Genomic DNA, 7,835 nt, shown 5'->3' with positions numbered 1-7,835 from the left:
AGGCCCTGGTGTGGTGAAGATGGCCTCACAGGAAGCACTGTCCCTTGTGTAATGTGTATGGCCTTTGCCAAAAACAGTGGCCCTGGTGAAATGTGGATTATATTGGCCAGCACCACAGGCCCTGGTGTAATGTGAATATCCTCCGCCAGTAGTAAAGGCCCTTGTGTTTTGTGGAACGCATCAGCCAGCAACACAATCCCTGGTGAAATGTGGATGGCCTCATCCAGCACGACAGGCCCTGGTTTGGTGATGATTGCCACACAGGAAGAACTGTACCTGGTGTAATGTGGATGGCCTCATCCAACAGTACAGGCCCTGGTGTGGTGAAGATGGCGTCACAGGAAGCACAGGCCATGGTGTAATGTGAATGGCCTCAGACAGCAGCCAGGCCCTGGTGAAATGTAGATGGCCTCAGCCGGCAACATGCGCTCTGGTGAAAGGTAGTCTGCCTCAGCCAGTGGCACAGGCCCTGTTGTGGTGAAGCCAGTAGTAAAGGCCCTTGTTTTTTGTGGAACGCATCAGCCGGCAACACAATCCCTGGTGAAATGTGGATGGTATCATCGAGTAGCACAGGCCCTAGTGTAATGTGGATGGCCTCATCCAACAGTACAGTCCCTGGTGTGGTGAAGATCGCCTCACAGGAAGCACTCTCTCTGGTGTAAAGTGTACGGCCTAAGCCAACAACAGTGGCCTTGATGAAATATGGATGGTATTGGCCAGCACCACAGGCCCTGGTGTAATGTGAATGTCCTCAGCCAGAAGCACAGGCTCTTGTGTATTGTGGATCGCATCAGCCAGCAAAACAAGCCCTGGTGAAATGTGGTTGGTATCAACGAGTAGCACAGGCCCTGGTGTAATGTGGATGGCCTCAGCAAGCACCACAGGCCCTGGTTTGGTGATGATGGCATCACAGGAAGCACTGGCAGTGGTGTAATGTGGATGGCCTGAGCCAACAACACTGGCCCTGTTGAAATGTGGATGGTATTGGCCAGCACCAAAGGCCCTGGTGTAATGTGGATGGCATCAACGAGTAGCACAGGCCCTGGTGTAATGTTGATGGCATCATCCAGCACCACAGGCCCTGGTGTGCTGATGATGGCCTTACAGGAAGCACTGTCCTTGATGTTGTTACGGCCCTAGCTGGGCCTCCTCCTGAAGGTGCCTGTGTGGGCGTGTCCCACCACCTCTTCTGCCTGAGGTGCCACCTTACCCTCCTGTACAGCTGACTCCCATCAGCAATTAAAGGTATTTAAGCCCAGAGCAGGGTGAGCTCTGGGCCTGAGTGCCATGAGTGTGGTTACAGCTAGTGAGCTGTGTAGTGTGTTGTCCAGCTAGTGAGCTGTGTAGTGTGTTGTCCAGCTAGTGAGCTGCGCTTTCCTTTTGACTTTTTGCTTTATTTTGACCAACGCCTGAGTTTTGTTTGTGTTTTATGGTGATAACGGCTTGTCCGTCTCTTTTAGTTGAATTACTTCAATAAAACTGTTTTTTTAACTGTTTTGCCTCCCTGACTTCTTTTTCTGACCTGGTCACTTTTGTTGCTTCCCCCTTAACGCCTAGACCCCCCCCCCCCCCAGGGGAACGTAACAGATGTAAAGTGTATGGCCTCAGCGTAATGTGTAATGTGGATGGTATTGGCTAGCACCACAGGCCCTTGTGTAATGTGAATGGCCCCATCCAACAACACTGGGTCTGGTGTAATGTGGATGGTATTGGCCAGTACCACAGGCCCATTGATACCATCCACATTAAACCAGGGCCTGTGGTGCAGGCCCAAACCATCCACATTTCATCAGGGCTTGTGTTGCTGGCTGATGCCATCCCCATTACACCAGGGCCAGTGTTGTTGGCTGAGGAAATACACATTACACAAGGGACAGTGCTTCCTGTGAGGCCATCTTCACCACAACAGGGCCTGTGCTACTGGCTGAGGCAGACTACCTTTCACCAGAGCGCATGTTGCCGGCTGAGGCCATCTACATTTCACCAGGGCCAGTGTTGTTGGCTGAGGACATCCACATTACACCAGGGACAGTTCTTCTTGTGCGGCCATCATCACCACACCAGGGCCTGTGCTACCTACTGATGCCATCCACAATACACCTGGGCCTGTGGTGCTGACCAATATCATGCACAATTCACCAGGGCCAGTGTTGTTGGCTAAGGCTATTCACATTACACCAGGGTGTGTGGTGCTGACCAATACCATCCACATTTCACCAGGGCCAGTGTTTTTGGCTGGGGCCATCCACATTACACCAGGGACAGTGCTTCCTGTGATTCCATCATCACCACACCAGGGCCTGTGGTGCTGGCCAATACCATCCACATTTCACCAGGGCCACTGTGTTCTGTTATTTTACAGTCAGCCATAATGCTTTAATTTAGACATTGCTGGTGTAACTTCTCTTAGCACACAATATCCCGGGTTTTGTTTGTGGTAACAGTAGTTACATTCTTTACATCCATGCATGTGTTTTAAAGCAAACACTACTAACCATCAGATCATCTGAATTCTCTTCTGTTTACAGGCACATGTCTAGTAAATTATGTTTCTTTATGTTGCTTTGGTTATACTTACCATGGTGTCCATGTTGTGCTTGCAGGTCCTATATGTGAGACAGGTGTATGGGAAGGGCCGCCCACTACTTCCTGTTTATATAGGGTCATGAGGTCAATGATTGGATCACTGGGTGTAACCAAATGGAGGGTTTTTCATTTTGTATAGTATCGTTTGTTTTCTTTAAAGTAGCCTTTTGAGTTATATTGTATGCAGTGTTTTACTTTACAAACTATTTAGTTGAGTAAATGAGTTTGTCAGTTTCATGCATGACTTTATTCCTGTTCTTTGTTTAGAATTGTATTATTTGGTTTGACCTATTTTGTTCAATGGTAGGGACTAACGAGGTCAGGTGTGGGCAAAGTCTTGTATAAAGCCAGTGGGATTTTTGCATGCCTGATTGATTGTTTTATGGTAAAAGGGAGATGCTAGCAATAAAGTATGCTTAAAAAGAACTTCAATTGTCTGCTAATGCTATTTACTTATCACCTTCCTTGCTGCTTAAGCTATGCTACATCACAAATGGTGGCAGCAGTGGCTCCAGGCCAATAGGTTATAGCAATGCAGAAATCAGCCAAGTCAAGGAAACCTCAAGGGCCAACAGATTTTCCCCCAGAGGAGGCCCAAGATGATGGCAACCTGCCAGAAGCTACGGGTGAGCACAGCACGGAAGCACAAAGTCTCTCAGAGCTCTCAACTTTATTAAAAGGCCTGATGCAACAGCATGCTGACCGTGAGGCAAAATGGGAGCAGGACAGACAACGCCAGGATGAACGGTGGCATAGAATGCAACACCAGTTCAGCCAACTGCAGCAGGAGGTCCAGTCGGAGCGCCGGGAGCATCAGATGCTGTGGGAAGGTGCAGTAGCTGATTCCGGAGTGCCTCTGAGTTCCTCAGTGCGGCAAAAGGTGCAGCAACCTGTTCAACAGCGAGGAAACCCCCCCTGAATCTTCCACAGCACCACATTCATCCAATCTGGGCAGAGTAAGCGGTTGGAAAGGCCCGAAGATGCAGCCCTATGGTGAGGATGAAGATATTGAACATTATTTAACCACTTTTGAGAGGATTGCAACAGGATGTCAGTGGCCACAAGAAGAATGGGCACTGCATCTGGCTCCACTTCTTAGTGGTAAAGCACGTGCGGCATATGTTGCTATGGACACTGAAGAAACAATGGACTATGATAAGGTAAAAACCGCCGTTCTTGAAAAATTTGAAATAAGTGCTGAGACTTACCGAACCAGATTCCGCAACATGACGGTGAAGGACGATGAGACACCCAAAGAGCTGCGAACCCGCCTTAAAGACCTATATGAAAAGTGGATGCTTCCAAAGGAGAAGACAAAGGACCAAATAGGAGATGTCATAGTGATGGAACAGTTTCTCAGAGTTCTTAACCCAGAGCTGAGGACCTGGGTGAAAGAGCGCAACCCCATCACTTCAAAAGAAGCTGCAGAGATGGCAGAGGCTTTTCTTGCAGCCCGACGCCCACAAAAAGGGTACATGGTAGGAAAACCCAGTTCAGCCAATGTTTTTGTGGGTAGGTCAGGGGGTGGGAATGGGTACAAAGCTAAAAGCCCTAAACAAAGTTCCTCAATCACTAGCAGTAGCCGCGCTAGAGAAGTAAAGCAGAGAGGCCCGTTGGTGTGTCATGCCTGTGGTCAAGCAGGTCACTTTAAGGCAGATTGCCCAGGTCAGCAAGTCAGTAAGACTTACATGTGTCTTTCACCACAGTATTTTGACTTGCTAGAGGAAGAAACAGAGTCTCTAGTACCCTCCAGTGATCAGGAGCACACCATCTGTGTTTTCATTGAGGGAAAACCGTGTGTTGCCCTCTTGGATTCAGGCAGTAGCCGCACACTTGTCAGGCAAGATTGCCTCCCTAGCGACACCACATTTTGTGGTAAAGTTAAAGTCTGGTGTGTTCATGGTGATAATGTTGATTATCCTATTGCCAATGTTTGCCTGCAAGTTAATGAAAAGGAGTACGTACTTACAGTTGGAGTAATGGATAAACTTCCCTACCAGATTGTGTTGGGCCGGGACATGCCAATTCTTGGGGAGTTATTAGCAAGGACAGAGAAGGACAGAGAAGAGAAGAATCTGCATGTTGCATGTGAAGGTCTGCTAGTAGTCACTAGGTCTGGTAATAAAGCTTCTCAGTCAGAGCCAGGTTTGAGTGAGTTGCCCTATGCAGACAGTGAAATTCCAGATATTGACAGACCAAGTAGGCCGCATATAAAGAAAAGTAAAATGCAGAGAAGACAGGAAAAAGTGAGGGGGACAGAAATTGCTGAGTCACTTCCTGAACCAGAGATCGATGAGCTCCTGGTTGTCCCGAGCAATATTGTCCAACTCCAAAGGGAGGACCCCTCTTTAGCACCCCTGTTTGCTAAGAGCACCCAAGAATCAGCACAGATTACAGACAGAGTACGGGAAGTATTCATTGTTAAGAATGAACGACTATATCGTCGTAGCAAAGTTGGTGACCAGTTGGTTGTTCCCAAAAGCTTAAGGCCTGTAGTCTTGCAGTTGGCTCATTCAGTTCCTTGGGCAGGCCACTTAGGACATCTTAAAACCTTTTCCAGAATGGTAACTCGTTTTTTTTGGCCACAGCAATTTTCAGACACTGCCCAGTTTTGCAAATCATGTCCACAGTGTCAGTTGACAGCCCCAAGTAGGAAAGGAGACAGAGCCCCACTCATTCCTATGCCTGTAATAGATGTCCCCTTTTCTCGTGTTGCCATGGATATTGTTGGCCCATTGGAGAGAAGTGGTTCAGGGCATAGGTACATTCTAGTGATTTGTGACTATGCAACAAGGTATCCTGAAGCTTTCCCATTGAGAAGGGTCAAAGCCCGCCAAATAACTAATTGTCTGATACAGATGTTTTCAAGGGTGGGTATTCCCAAAGAAATCTTGACAGACCAAGGCTCAAACTTCACTTCCAACCTGTTGAAAGAAGTCTACAAACTTCTGGGAATTACCGGAATCAAAACGAGCCCTTATCATCCACAAACTGATGGACTTGTTGAGAGGTTTAATAAAACCCTGAAATCAATGCTGAAGAGGTTCGTAAGAGAATCGGGAAAAGACTTGGACCAATGGCTTCCATTTTTGCTTTTCGCCTATAGAGAGGTACCACAAGCATCAACTGGATTTTCTCAGTTTCAGCTCTTGTACGGCCATAATGTCAGAGGTCCACTGGATGTACTTCTGGAAGCTTGGGAGGAAGCTAGCCCTGAAAAACAGTGCTCTTCCCTTTCTTATGTGTTGAAAATGAGGGACAAGCTTGAACAGTTTCAGGAACTGGCTCATTGTCACCTAGTAAGTGCCCAGCGACGTCAAAAACAGAACTATGATAAGACAGCTCGCAGGAGGACCTTTAAAGAAGGACAAAAAGTGTTGCTCCTTTTGCCAACCACTGAAAGCAGTCTCTTAGCCAAATGGCAGGGGCCATTTGTGATAAACAGGAAAGCAGGTCCTGTCACTTATGAGCTCAACATGCCGAATCGTCGGAAAAAGCAACAGGTGTTTCATGTCAACATGTTGAGGGAGTGGATTGAGAAGCCAGAGCAATCACTTCACTTGTGAGCTCGTGTTGTACTGCAGGAAGAAGAGCCTCAAGAGCAATTCTTTCCCACCAGTACTGAAGAAAAGCTATTTCCAGATTTGAGCCATCTATCACCAGAACAGCAGGAGGAGCTCGCGGCCATAATGCCACAGGAGCTTTTCAGCACAAAGCCAGGCTACACCCATCTTATTCAGCATGACATACACCTGCGTTGTTCGAATCAACCACCCATCAGGGATACCACCTCCAGAGTTCCAGCAAAGCTAATGCCAGCATTGAAACAGGAGGTGGAAGAAATGCTTGCAACAGGGATTATAGAGCCATCTAGAGGTGAGTGGTGTAGCCCTGTGGTACTCGTCCCCAAGAAAAATGATGCAAGACAGAGATTTTGTGTTGACTTCTCAAAACTTAATGCTGTCTCTGTTTTTGATGCATATCCTATGCCAAGAGTGGATGAATTGATTGAGCGCTTGGGTAATGCCAAGTACCTCACAACACTTGACCTTTGTAAAGGTTATTGGCAAGTCCCCCTAACAGAGTCCTCAAGGGATTTAACTACATTCAGGGTTCCCAGCGGACTTTATCGTTTCAGAACTATGCCTTTCGGACTACATGGAGCTCCAGCCACGTTCCAGAGGCTGGTGGACTTGGTTCTGAAAGGAGCTGATGGCTATGCAGCAGCGTATATTGACGACATTGTGGTGTTCAGCGAGACATGGTAGGACCATGTGAAACATCTGGCTGATGTCCTGCAACGCATCAGAACAGCTGGACTAGTCATCAACCCTGGGAAGTGCCACATTGCACAGACCGAGGTGGAGTACCTGGGTTACGTCATTGGGGGTGGGGTCATCCGCCCTCAGGTGAGTAAGGTCGAGAACCTTGTCTCTTGTCCTCCTCCAGCTACAAAGAAAAAGTTGAGATCCTTCCTGGGTTTAGCTGGCTGGTATCGTCGTTTCATCCCTAATTTCTCTACCAGATCAGCTATTCTTAGTGATTTAACTCGTAAATCATGCCCCAACAAAATTAAATGGACTCCAGAGTGTGAGGCTGCATTCGTGGATTTGAAAAACTGTTTGTGTAATGAGCCTGTGTTGCAGTGTCCAGACTTTACGTGCCCGTTTATTGTACAGACTGATGCTTCAGGAGTTGGGCTGGGAGCTGTGTTGCTGCAAGGTGATGGAGAGGACCAAAGACCTGTGCCGTAAGCTCTTCCCCAGAGAAATGAAGTATTCCACAATTGAAAAAGAAGCTTTGGCAATAAAATGGGCTTTGGACACTCTGAGATACTATCTACTGGGAGGTGAATTTGTGCTTGAAACCGATCATTGAGCTTTACAGTGGATGAGCAGAATGAGAGACACCAACGCAAGAATCACGAGGTGGTATCTTTCACTGCAGCCATATTGTTTTAAGATTCTGTATAGAGCAGGGAAAAAGAATGTTGTGGCAGACTTTCTTTCCCGTTCCTATGAAGAGTAACGGACTTAAGGGGGGGGGGGAGAATGTGACAAAGTGGCTAGGACAGAATTCATTTGCCATTTGTCACTTGCGTATATTGTTATTCTGTGTTCTGTTATTTTACAGTCAGCCATAATGCTTTAATTTAGACATTGCTGGTGTAACTTCTCTTAACACACAATATCCCGGGTTTTGTTTGTGGTAGCAGTAGTTACATTCTTTACATCCATGCATGTGTTTTA

The sequence above is a fragment of the Maylandia zebra genome, linkage group LG22 (genome assembly GCF_041146795.1).
Source record: "Maylandia zebra isolate NMK-2024a linkage group LG22, Mzebra_GT3a, whole genome shotgun sequence".
In the NCBI taxonomy this organism is placed as follows: domain Eukaryota; kingdom Metazoa; phylum Chordata; class Actinopteri; order Cichliformes; family Cichlidae; genus Maylandia; species Maylandia zebra.
The sequence above is the reverse complement of the archived record's forward strand: the minus strand, read 5'-3'. Positions refer to the sequence as shown.